Raw genomic sequence first — 8651 nt, forward strand, 5'->3', positions numbered from 1 at the left:
GGTTAAGAGTTCAACTCTTGTTTTCGACCAAGATCATAATCTCAGGGTCCTGGGATTGAGGCCCATGTTGAGCCCCACAAAGGCAGGGAGTGTGCTTCTGTCTCCCTCTATCTCTCGGCCCCATCCCCCATTCCTGGCACACCCTCTCTAAAATATAAGAATAAATCTTTTAAAAAGCTTTCCCCAAACATTTGGGCTCATTTTATATCTGTGTGTGAGTGTGAGTGTGCACATATGTGTGCATATTCCCATTTCATGTGGAGATTTACTAAAAGTCTGGTATCACTTGGCTCTAGAATAATACTTAAGACTAAAATACTACATAATGAGTACAGCTTGTTCACTTATGATGTCAGTGGAGAATTCCTCCTCACACCTCCACTGGAATCTTAGGATGCTATTTCCTTGTTTTTCCAATTAAGTGAATTACCATTTTTGACCTAAATTCATTGATTCAAACAGTCCTGAACTATTTTATCTCTCATTGTACCTTTTGACATCTGTTCTATTTTTACTTACAATTTTTTGTTATCAGCATAATATTTGGTTCTTAAGAGGGACAGATGACAAATACATGTGATTAAATTCACACACTAATCTGGAATTAGAAAGTTAAAATAAAATATTACACTCAGATGTAGAATTTAAGAAACAAAACTAATCTTAAGACTAAAATAGGCAGAGACAGGTAAGCCAAGAAACAGACTCTTCACTACAGAGGACAAACTGAAGGTTACTTGAGGGGAGGTGGGTTGGGGATGTGTGAAGAAGAGATGGGATTAACAAGTGCCTTGTATTGATGAACACTGGGTGTTGTATGTAAGTGAGAAATCACCACATTCTGCACCTGAGGCTAATATCACACTCTAAGTTAACTAACTAGAATTTATTTTTTTTATTTTTTTAATTATTTATTTATTTATTTATTTATTTATTTATTTAACAGAGATAGAGACAGCCAGCGAGAGAGGGAACACAAGCAGGGGGAGTGAGAGAGGAAGAAGCAGGCTCATAGCAGAGGAGCCCGATGTGGGGCTCGATCCCATAACGCCGGGATCACGCCCTGAGCCGAAGGCAGATGCTTAACCGCTGTGCCACCCAGGCGCCCCATTAACTAGAATTTAAATAAAAACTTTTAAGAGAAGAAAAAAATGAAAAAAATGAGCAAAACAAAACACCATAGAGTATTGTATATCATATAAGTACTGGAGAAACAGAAAGACATAAAACATAATGCTATTTGAACCTTGAGAGACTATGGACTCTGGTAAACAAACTGAGGTCTTCAGAGGGGAGGGCGTGGGGGATTGGGATAGGGTGGTGATGGGTAATAAGGAGGGCACATATTGCATGGTGCACTGGGTGTTATATGCTAGTAATGAATCATGGAACTTTACATCAAAAACTTGGGATGTATTGTATGGTGACTAACATAATATAATAAAAAAATTTCATAAATAAAAAATAAAATAAAATAAAGAAAAAACATAATGCTATTTGGAAGAACTCGTTCATATTTCTGAAACCTACCATGAGTATGGTGTGTAGGTATTTATTTGAAGGGTCTACATGAACTTTCAGAAACTGGTTGAGGAGGAAGAAGGAAACGATTTTCTATAAATTGTACTTGACAATAAGAATTCATTTAAGATTTCAGAACAGATGAAAGCAATACATTTACATGACTTCAAGGATGTTTGATTAGGGGCGCCTGGGTGGCACAGCGGTTAGGCATCTGCCTTCAGCTCAGGGCATGATCCCGGCGTTATGGGATCGAGCCCCACATCAGGCTCCTCTGCTAGAAGCCTGCTTCTTCCTCTCCCACTCCCCCTGCTTGTGTTCCCTCTCTCACTGGCTGTCTCTCTCTCTGTCGAATAAATAAATAAAATCTTTAAAAAAAGATGTTTGATTAGATGTTACTGTGTAAATAGGACTCAAGAAGGAAATGTTGCTCCTCAAAGAAGCTGATAGGCTGCTGCAGCTTTAGAAGAAAGTCTTAGGCATGAAAGAAGAATCATCCTTTATGGGTCATAAGCGTTTATTCTTAAAATAACTAAATAATGTATGTATTTACATTGATTTTTTATGCATGTACGNTTAAAATAACTAAATAATGTATGTATTTACATTGATTTTTTGTGCATGTATTTTGAATAAACATCTGATTTTTGGCAAAGTTTGTGTTTGTGTACAGTCATAAACATAATTTTCCTAATGAATTCTTAATAAATATGTGGTATTTTTAATGACTTTAAGGATTTTCTAGAAAAGACATAGGCTACAAATGCTTACATCTTCAAATTTTGATCTCTGGGTCACTAAATAAGTGTTTTGTTTTGTTTCTCCAAAATAGAAAATTTCAGTTATTCACTTAAGATTTTAACATTTTAAGTAGTAGTCAGTCTGACTAAAATGGTACATTTAAAAGATCCTCTTGTTCCATGTTTGACTCACTTTTCTGTCTGCTTGTAGGAAAATCCTATCAATGCCCCATGGAAAATTATACTCAAACATCAACTGATTTCATCCTCTTAGGGTTGTTCCCACCAACAAGAATTGGCCTCTTCTTTTTCATTGTCATTGTTCTTATCTTTCTAATGGCTCTGTTTGACAACCTGTCCATGATTCTCCTCATCTTCCTAGACACCCATCTCCACACACCCATGTATTTCTTAGTCAGCTCTCTCTCATTGACCTAAACTACATCTCCACAATTGTCCCCAGGATGGTTTCCAATTTTGTGTTTGGAAATAAGTCTATCTCCTTCATTGGGTGTGGGTTTCAGAGCTTCTTCTTCTTGACTTTAGCAGGTGCAGAAGCATTGCTCCTGATATCTATGGCCTGTAATCATCATGTGGCTATTTGTTTTCCTCTCCACTATCCCATCCGTATGAGCAAAAAAGTGTGCGTGCTGATGATAACAGGATCTTGGATCATGAGCTCAATCAACTCCTGTGCCCACACTGTATATGCCCTCCATATCCCTTACTGTTGATCCAGGACCATCAACCATTTCTTCTGTGATGTCCCCGCCATGGTGACTCTGGCCTGCATGGACACCTGGGTCTATGAGTACACAGTGTTTGTGAGCACCACCCTCTTCCTTGTGTTTCCTTTCATTTGCACTGCATGTTCCTATGGCCGGGTCCTCTTTACAATTTGCCACATGCAGTCAACTGAAGGGAGGAAGAAGGCCTATTCCACATGCAGCACCCACCTCACTGTGGTCACTTTATACTTTGCACCCTTTTCTTCTACTTATCTACGCCCAAGATCCTTCCGATCTCCCACAGAGGACAAGGTCTTAGCTGTCTTCTACACCATTCTGACCCCAATGCTCAACCCCATCATCTACAGCCTGAGAAACAAGGAAGTGATGGGGGCCCTGAGAAGAGTGATTCAGGGAATCTGCTTTGTGAAAAGATAGACAAGCTTTATTGCATATGTACCCAACATTGATTATAAGTCCATTCATCAGTGTACAGTAAATAAAATATTATTTTATGCTTAGAGTGCAAGGATTAAAATCAGAAGAGAAGAAAATCTTTCATGCATGAACAAAATTATTTTTCAAATATATATGTAATTATTAGCCTTATCTTTTTTTTTCTTTATGGCACTTTTTCTCATAAATTTCAAATGCGCTTATTGTATGCTAGTATGTTCTCAATGAAAATGGTTCTTTTAAATGTATAAATAATGTCATTCAACATAACAGTTCTAGTACTTGCAATTTATTTACCAATACATGTAAAGAGAAAAATAAATTTTTTCCTGAATTCCTGAATTTAACTAAAAGCCGGAAAACTTCTTATACACTTGTGACTTACCTGTGCCACTTAATTTTTTTTCAATTTATGGTAACTTATTTTTCATAAAGATTAAGCTGAGATTTCATCAGGGAGTCCAAAATCTGTGTACCATCTGGATAAAATATAACAAGCTAATGCTCCTTTTAGGGAAATGAATCCTAGAAAAACGATTTCATATCAAGTATTCCTCCAGATCAAGTATAAGACTTGGATGTGTCAACTGAGATGAAGTAATTGTGAGGTTAATTATAAGCTGACTGTATAAAAGTTTAGTAGGATTAACAATTTCAAAGACATTCCTATAACCACTCCCACACTAAACACATGCTCAATAGCCACTTCTATCTTTGTAGGAGATCATATTTCTCACGTGGTGTTTTATTTTCCACTCACTATGTTTCATGGTTTTACTGAAAAAGGTTGCTGGGAAATAAACTTACATACACCAATTTTAGTCATTGATAAATCACTTTTCAAGACAGGAACCACTATCAAATCTAAAAAAAACTCGCAGCTCAGGTGAACTTCCAACTCAAGTAGATTGCTATTACTGCTCCTAACTGATAAGTGAAGAAATGGTTTTTACTTTTTCAGATTTGGCAGAAAGGAGACTGTTCATACCCTGCATAATTTACAGGGCACAGTACAAAGTGAAAATATAAGCTCTCTTCTTCAAACAGCAAGATTTTTTAATTTTTTTATTATATTATGTTAGTCACCATACAGTACATCCCTGGTTTCCGATGTAAAGTTCGATGATTCATTAGTTGCGTATAAAATGCAGTGCACCATGCAATACGTGCCCTCCTTACTACCCATCACCGGTCTGTCCCATTCATCCAACCCCCTGCACTCTGAGGCCTTTGTTTCTCAGAGTCCATAGTCTCTCATGCTTCATTCCCCATCTTATTAACCCCCCCTTTCTTTATCCCTTTCTTCCCCTACTGATCTTCCTAATTCTTAAGTTCCATAGATGAGAGAAATAGTATGATAATTGTCTTTCTCTGCTTGACTTATTTCACGTAGCATTATCTCCTCCAGTGCCGTCCATGTTATAGCAAATGTTGAGAACTCATTCTTTCTGATAGCTGAGTAATATTCCATTGTATATATGGACCACAAATTTTTTTAATGATTTTTAATTATATTATGTTAGTCACCATACAGTACATCCCCAGATTCCGATGCAAAGTTCGATGCTTCATTAGTTGTGTATAACACCCAGTGCACCANGCACCATGCAATACGTGCCCTCCTTACTACCCATCACCAGTCTATCCCCTTCCCCCACACCCTCCCCTCTGAAGTCTTCAGTTTGTTTCTCATAGTCCACAGTCTCTCATGTTTCATTCCCCCTTCTGATTACCCCCCCTTTCTGTATCCCTTTCTTCTTCTACCGATCATCCTAGTTCTTATGTTCTATAGATGAGAGAAATCATATGATAATCTTCTATCTTTGCTTGACTTATTTCACTTAGCATTATCTCCTCCAGTGCCGTCCATGTTGCAGCAAATGTTGAGAATTCATTCTTTCTGATAGCTGAGTAATATTCCATTGTATATATGGACCACAGCTTCTTAATCCAGTCAACTGTTGAAGGGCATCTCAGCTCCTTCCACGATTTAGCTATCGTGGACAATGCTGCTATGAACATTGGGGAGCATATGCCCCTTCTCTTCACTACATCTGTATCTTTGGGGTAAACACCCAGTAGTGCAATGGCTGGGTCATAAGGTAGCTCAATTTTTAACTTTTTAAGGGACCTCCACACTCTTTTCCAGAGTGGCTGTACCAACTTGCATTCCCACCAACAATGTAGGAGGGATCCCCTTTCTCCACATCCTCTCCAGCAATTGTTGTTTCCTGCCTTGTTAATTTTTGCCATTCTAACTGGCGTAAGGTGGTATCTTAGTGTGGTTTTGATTTGAATTTCCCTGATGGCTAATGATTTTGAACTTTTTTTTCATGCGTCTGTTAGCCATTTGTATGTCCTCATTGGAAAAGTGTCTGTTCATATCTTCAGTCCATTTTATGATTTGTTTATTTGTTTCTCGTGTATTGAGTTTGAGAAGTTCTTTGTAGATCTTGGATACCAGTCTTTTCTCTAGAGTATCATTTGCAAATATATTCTCCCATTCTGTGGGCTGCCTCTTAGTTTTTTTGACTGTTTCCTTTGCTGTGCAGAAGCTTTTGATCTTGATGAAGTCCCACAAGTTCATTTTATCTTTTGTTTCTCTTGCCTTTGGAGATGTGTCATGAATAAAATTGCTGTTGCCGATGTCATAGAGGTTGCTGCTTATGCTCTCCTCTAGGATTTTGATGGATTCCTATCTTGCATTGAGGTCTTTCATCCATTTGGAGTTTATCTTTGTGTATGGTGTGAGAGTGGTCAAGTTTCATTCTTTTGCATGTAGCTGTCCAATTTTCCCAGCACCATTTATTGAAGAGACTGTCTTTTTTTCCACTGCATGTTTTTTCAAGCTTTATCAAAGATTAGTTCCCCAAAGAGCCAAGGGTTCATTTCTGGGTTCTCTATTCTGTTCCATTGGTCTATGTGTCTGTTTTTGTGCCAGTACCATGCAGTCTTTGTGATCACAGTTTTGTTGTACAGCATGAAATCTGGCATTGTGATGCCCCCNGCTGTGCAGAAGCTTTTGATCTTGATGAAGTCCCACAAGTTCATTTTATCTTTTGTTTCTCTTGCCTTTGGAGATGTGTCATGAATAAAATTGCTGTTGCCGATGTCATAGAGGTTGCTGCTTATGCTCTCCTCTAGGATTTTGATGGATTCCTATCTTGCATTNCCTGTCTCACATTGAGGTCTTTCATCCATTTGGAGTTTATTTTTGTGTATGGTGTGAGAGAGTGGTCAAGTTTCATTCTTTTGCATGTAGCTGTCCAATTTTCCCAGCACCATTTATTGAAGAGACTGTCTTTTTTTCCACTGCATGTTTTTTCAAGCTTTATCAAAGATTAGTTCCCCAAAGAGCCAAGGGTTCATTTCTGGGTTCTCTATTCTGTTCCATTGGTCTATGTGTCTGTTTTTGTGCCAGTACCATGCAGTCTTTGTGATCACAGTTTTGTTGTACAGCATGAAATCTGGCATAATAAATGACATTTTAATGGATCCTTTAAAATTTCTGGCAATATGTGGACTTTGAATAAAAAACTGGAAGTCATTTCATGTTTCAAATATGCATTTATTCATTTTATCACTGTTATGTTCAATTACAAGGTAATCTGCTAGTATTTCTTTCTTGTTTGCTTATAAAATTTACATAAAAAGTATTCTTTTCTGTCAATAATATTTCATTCTAATTTTTAAATCTTTTTAACGTTTATAAATTATATATTTATTTATAAACCTGTGTGCATTGACTTTGCAATGTTGCAGCACTTTTTACAACTGTAGATTTTGGATTATGTTACTTTTTTAATAAGGAAATTTATTTATTTTTAATGTTTGTTTGCAAAGCTTTCCTGAACTTAAGAACCATAATTCATATTTTGGATTTAAAGTCTAAATGTAAAGTATGTTTTGATTTCCTGCACCATTTATTTGTAGTTGCAGTTCTATAGGTTAGAGCTCATGAAGTTATCTTTCTAAAATGTATACTAAAATATAGAAGCACATGCTTCTTGACTCAGTTAAAATCAACTTTTTTTTAAAGAGGGGGCAGAGGGAGAGGACGAATCTTTTTTTTTTAAGATTTTTTTCATTTATTTGAGTGCCAGAGAGAGAGAGCACAAAGGGAGAGTGAGAGGGAGAAACAGATTCCCCTTGAACAAAGAGCTTGATGTGGGACCCAGTCCCAGGACCCTGAGATCATGACCTGAGCTGAAGGCGGACACTTGAACTGATTGAGCCACCCAGGCAACTGGGGGAGAGAATCTTAAGCAGGCTCCATGCCTGGTGGAGAGCCCAACTCAGGGCTCAGTCTCATGAAACTGAGATCATAACCTGAGCTGAAATCAGGAGTTGGACGCTTAGCCTACTGAGAACCTACTGAGCAATCTTTTTGTTTGTTTGTTTATTTATTTATTTATTTATAAAGATTTTATTTATTTGTCAAAGAGAGAGAGAAAGCATGCAAGCACGAGCTGGGGGGATGGCAAGCAGGGGAGAAGCAGACTCTTCATTGAGCAAGGAGCCCTATGCAGGGCTCCATCCCAGGACCCTGGGACCACTACCCGAGCCAAAGGCAGACGCTCAACTCACTGAGCCACTTAGGCGTCCCTTTTTTCTTTTCTTTTTTTTTAATTTTGTATTTATTCACTTAAGTAATCTCTACACCCAACATGGGGCTCAAACTCACAACCCTGAAATCAAGAGCCACATGTTCTTCTAATTGAGCCTGCAGGTGCCCCTTAGTTAAAATAATCTTAAAAGTGAATTTAAGGGGTGCCTGGGTGGCCCAATCATCGTGCCTGCCTTCGGCTCAGGGCGGGATCCCAGGGTCCTGGGACCGAGCCCCGCACAGGGCTCCCCACTCTGCAGGGAGATCGCTTCTTCCTCTCCCACTCCTCCTGCCCATGTTTCCTCTCTCCCTGGCTGTCTCTCTCTCTCTCAAACAAATAATGGCTTTTTGGGGGGATGGAGGAATAAAGTATGAACTGAAATGTAGTGTGTCTGTAGATTTTTGCTTTTAACTTATCATTGGTTTATGTGACCAAGTAATTTCAGTTTTTATTTATTTTTTTAAATGTTTTTTTTAATTATATTATGTTAGTCACCATACAGTACATCCCTGGTTTCTGATGTAAAGTTCGATGATTCATTAGTTGCGTATAACACCCAGTGCACCATGCAATACGTGCCCTCCTTACTACCCATCACC

At 38.1% G+C, this 8651-nt stretch overlaps 1 pseudogene; it reads left to right on the forward strand.

Annotated features, from left to right (window-relative positions):
• The first annotated feature begins 2492 nt into the window (after window positions 1-2492).
• Window positions 2493-3427, forward strand: LOC117800723 (annotated as a pseudogene).
• The last annotated feature ends 5224 nt before the right edge of the window (window positions 3428-8651 follow it).

This window comes from Ailuropoda melanoleuca, unplaced genomic scaffold, assembly GCF_002007445.2.
Source record: "Ailuropoda melanoleuca isolate Jingjing unplaced genomic scaffold, ASM200744v2 unplaced-scaffold7568, whole genome shotgun sequence".
NCBI classification, from domain to species: Eukaryota; Metazoa; Chordata; class Mammalia; order Carnivora; family Ursidae; genus Ailuropoda; species Ailuropoda melanoleuca.